This window comes from Puntigrus tetrazona, chromosome 5 (assembly GCF_018831695.1).
Source record: "Puntigrus tetrazona isolate hp1 chromosome 5, ASM1883169v1, whole genome shotgun sequence".
Lineage (NCBI taxonomy): Eukaryota > Metazoa > Chordata > Actinopteri > Cypriniformes > Cyprinidae > Puntigrus > Puntigrus tetrazona.
In genome coordinates this window covers 2,804,476-2,809,475 of record NC_056703.1, presented here as the reverse complement: position 1 = coordinate 2,809,475, position 5,000 = coordinate 2,804,476, and the positions used below count along the sequence as shown (strand labels likewise).

Sequence of the window (5,000 nt, the reverse complement as noted above, 5' to 3'; positions counted from 1 at the left end):
ACTACTCTAGACACACACGAGTTATTTAAAGAAGTTTTATAAAAAGGTTTATTAGTACTTAGATGTATCAGCATTAGAAATCTAGATGTGGTCGCTGTATTTGTGTTCTATGTTTGTTTTTATTACTTTAATCTGTTGTTTGTTTTTATTAATATATTGTGTTATGGATCGTGCTGTGCAATTGTTAAATTGTGAAATTGTTCTGTGTTATAATCCCATCTTTTTAGCATAACTTCTAACATTCAGTCCAGGGACTACTGATGAAAAACAGCCTTTGGCTAATTCTGGTGCATTTACAGAAATGTTTTATTAATGTCCCTGTTAACTAAATAAATAATAACGTAGGCAAAAATTGAAGGATCTGGTTTAATTATGCTAAAAATTGATCTTTGAATCTTTGATCACAAGAATAATTAACATTTGTAAAATATTATGAAATGGAAATCTATTTAAAATCTTCACAATGTTTTTGAATATAGTTTTTTTTTATATTTCTGATCAAATTGCAGCCTTAATAAGAGACACACCAAATCTTTAAACTTTAATGCAGTCATATTACATATATATATATATATATATATATATATATATATATATATATATATATATATATATATATATACATACACATATACATATATATATACACATATATATACACACATACACATATATATATATATATATATGTCTGTGTATATATATATATATATATATATATATATATATATATATATATATATATATATATATATATATATATATATATATATATATATATACATATACATACATACATACTTGTTAAATCATCTAAACCAGCAACATGTATGTTAGACCTATTCCATCTAAACTATTAAAAGATCTGCTTCCAGAAGTCATAGATCCTATTTTGAACATTATTAATTCATCATTGTCATTAGGATATGTTCCCAAAACCTTTAAACTGGCTGTAGTTAAACCTCTCATTAAGAAACCACATCTTGATCCCAAAGACTTAGTAAATTACAGACCAATCTCTAATCTCCCTTTTCTGTCAAAGATACTAGAAAAGGTAGTATCCTCACAACTGTATTCCTTTTAGAAAAAAATGGTGTCTGTGAGGATTTCCAATCAGGTTTTAGACCGTACCATAGTACTGAGACTGCTCTCATTAGAGTTACTAATGACCTGCTTCTATCATCTGATCGTGGTTTTATCTCGTTATTAGTGCTATTAGATCTTAGCGCAGCATTCGATACTATCCATCACAACATTCTCTTGGATAGACTAGAAAACTATGTTGGCATTAGAGGAAGCGCCTTAGCATGGTTTACATCATATCTATCTGACCGCTATCAGTTTGTGGCATTAAATGAGAAGGTATCATATCAATCACAAGTGAAATATGGAGTTCCTCAAGGCTCAGTGCTAGGACCGTTACTTTTCAACCTTTACATGTTACCTCTGGGAGATATTATCAGGAGTCATGGTGTTAGCTTTCACTGCTATGCTGATGATACTCAGCTCTATATTTCAGCGCAGCCTGGTGATACACACCAAATTGAGAATCTAACAGAATGCATAGTCGATATAAAAGCTGGATGATGAGTAACTTCTTAATGTTAAATTCTGAAAAAACAGAGGTGCTAATAATTGGACCTAAAACCCCACATATAATAATCTAGAACACAGCCTATCACTTGATGGCTGCTCTGTTAATTCTTCATCATCAGTTAGGAACCTAGGTGTGCTGTTTGACCGCAATCTTTCCTTTGAAAATCATGTTTCTAGCATCTGTAAAACTGCGTTTTCCATCTTAAAAATATATCTAAATTACGACCTATGCTTTCAACCTCTAATGCAGAAATATTAATTCATGCGTTTATGACCTCGAGGTTAGATTATTGCAATGCTTTATTGGGTGGTTGTTCTGCACGCTTAATAAACAAACTTCAGCTAGTCCAAAACACAGCAGCCAGAGTCCTTACTAGAACTAGGAAGTATGATCACATTAGCCCAGTTCTGTCAACACTGCACTGGCTCCTATTAAACATCGAATAGATTTTAAAATCCTATTAATTACCTATAAAGCCCTGAATGGTTTAGCTCCTCAATACTTGAGCGAGCTCTTATCACATTATAGTCCTGCACGTCCGCTGCGTTCTCAAAACTCTGGCCATTTGATAATACCTAGAATATCAAAATCAACTGCGGGCGGCAGATCATTTTCCTATCTAGCACCTAAACTCTGGAACAATCTCCTAACTCTGTTCGGGAAGCAGACACACTCTGCCAGTTTAAATCTAGATTAAAGACACATCTCTTTTAACTTAGCCTACACATAACACACCAACACACCTTTTATTATTCAAATCCGTTAAAGGATTTTAAAGGCTGCATTACTTAGATTCGCTGGAACCGGGAACACTACTCCTAAAATACGATGTACTTGTGACATCGTAAAAAGAATAGCATCTACGCTAATATTAGTCCTGTCTCTTTCTCAATCTGTTTTCACAGTTTGTATCCAGACTAGATGGTGGATCAGCACCCAGAGATTATGTTCATCAGAGACCAGAAAACCTAGATGCGCCCGTCGACAGATCACCAGATCCTGATGCACACACACACACACACACACTAAGTCATTTACACTACCTGACACAGCTGCGTTTTTAAAATTGAACTGGAGGTTAAGTGCTGGGCGTCCGGTCAGAGGAGAACTGACCCCAACTGAGTCTGGTTTCTCCCAAGGTTTTTTTCTCCATTCTATATGCATGGGGTTTTGTTTCCTTGCCGCTGTCGCCTCTGGCTTGCTTGGTTGGGGACACTTAACTTCTAGTGACTATCGTTGAATTGACTACAGAGACCGTCTCTGCATTTAATAAGAAATTGGTCACTCTCGTCACTATATATCCCTGTCATTATACTGTACAGTGCTTTGATGCAACCTGTGTTGTTAAAAGCGCTATATAAATAAAAATGATTGATTGATTGATTGATTGACATACATTCGTATTTTTACATTTTAAAAAAAGATGCTTTAAGCACATCCTTGTTTATATTTATGTGTCATTTAATATTTATTGTATTTCAGCTTAATTTGACAGCTTTAAAAAAATAAAACTACACAGAACTCTGTTTAATAACGTGTTTCATGTTCACTTGCTTCCTATTGAAAAAGTTGAGATTTCCCTTCTTTAATAGTCAATAGTCTGTAATACTTTCTTTTGTAACACACACACACACACACACACACACACACACACAAACCCAAGTGTAAATAAATATGAAACGACCAAAATCACGCTATACACCTGGCTTCCATTTGCAAAAATGAAAAATTGAAACTCACAGCCCAAATGAGAACAGAAGTGTGTTTTTTTTCCCTTCTATCAAAGCAGTCGCTGACGGAGAAAAGTCCCGCTACGAGCCTCCGCGCGTTACATTTCCACTTCAAATGCGCGTCAAACTTTTGCTACCGTATTTAATACCGTTTTCTCTGCATAGAACAGCATCTGTCATTTTTGATTGGTAAAATGTCTCTTTTCAGAAGGGACTCTCAACGGGGGGCTTTCGAGAACAAACTTTAAAGCACACGCGTTCCTCCAGAGAGGTTCAGGATGAGTTTTAAAGCTCGTCTGATTGAGAGCTTGACAGTGTACAATCACTCACGTTTTCATCAGACTGTTAGAGAAACTCCTGAACAAAACTCATTCATTACATTATCAACAGTGTCATTATTTTACTGTAAAAATTACTCTCTCTCAAAAAAGCACTTACTATTTACTTTATAAATCATATAATCAAAGTTAGTGAATGATACAAGCATAGACATGAAGATAACTACATATTATTCTGAATAAGTCTGATTCTCGCTATTAAGAACTTAATACACTTTATCCTCCGTATTCTCCTAATTTCAGTTTATTAATAATTACCAAGTAGTTGAGAAGCATTTAGAATAAGATCTTGCAGAATCAAGCATTAATGTGTGTTTTTAAGTAAAAGTATTCATGCTGATAACCAACTAGTTAATAGTGAGAACAAAGTATTTAAAGTGAGACGGTGCATAAAAAGCATGCACTTTATGCATTTAAATCCATTGATATACATTTCTATACACAGATGGAGTTCAACTGCATAAGTAGAAACGGTAATTACTTAAATACTGCAAACAATTCAATTACTGTAGGCTAATTGTTTAGTAATTAGAAGGAAATCGAACCAGTCTTTCGCCTAAATGAAGTGTCAGGGAAAGAAAAGAAACCTGAAGAGTAGTTTTATTTCTTCCAATAGAAATAGAAAACATGCAAACGGAAGAAGTGGTAATTGTGCTGGTAGTTTATCTCTGGAGCACCGAGATCTGCTCTGGGATGAATATTGCTGTCTTATGTCGACAGTGACTGACAAGAAAGAGGGAAATGTGTGATATCACGGGCCTTAAAGCTGGATCATCCAGTGAGAGAGAGAGAAATACGCTCAGACTGCTTCATCACGTGGCTGTTTTGAGAACTTGTCAAGGGATGGTTGTTCTTTAAGCACTAATTAGTTTTCAGGGCAGCTGAGATGAAAGAGGGGAGCAGAACTCACAGCTCCGCTTTAACACCTCTGCGGCATTAACAAAGCATCGTGGGTATAGATGATACGACACGGGTCAGGCTATCGTGGAACAATTTTTCTACCCTGATATTAGCTCCTTCTTTCCTCGCCCACACGCTACACGAGGAACGTCAACCCACGCTTTTAAAGCTGCTCATTTAACTAAATCTAATCAATTATCACGCAGGAGCAAAAGACAGTCGCAGTGCAGATTTCTCAAGGGGTGTAATGAAGTCTTGATACCATTTTTATTTGGATATGGGGAAAATTCTGTTTATTAAGCCTTATTGTGCTGCTAGTTTGAGGTTGTCGAGTCAATAATCTTTCCACTGATGTATGGTTTATTAGGAAAGGATTTAGCGGAAATTGAAAATCTGGGATCTGAGAGAGCAAAAAAACAACAACTATGTACTGAA

At 35.2% G+C, this 5,000-nt stretch overlaps 1 protein-coding gene across 2 annotated transcripts in view; it reads right to left on the bottom strand.

The window, feature by feature from the left end:
- hk2 (hexokinase 2) overlaps positions 1 to 5,000 on the bottom strand; it is a 53,066-nt gene that overhangs the window by 2,945 nt on the left and 45,121 nt on the right. The window lies entirely within an intron of this gene.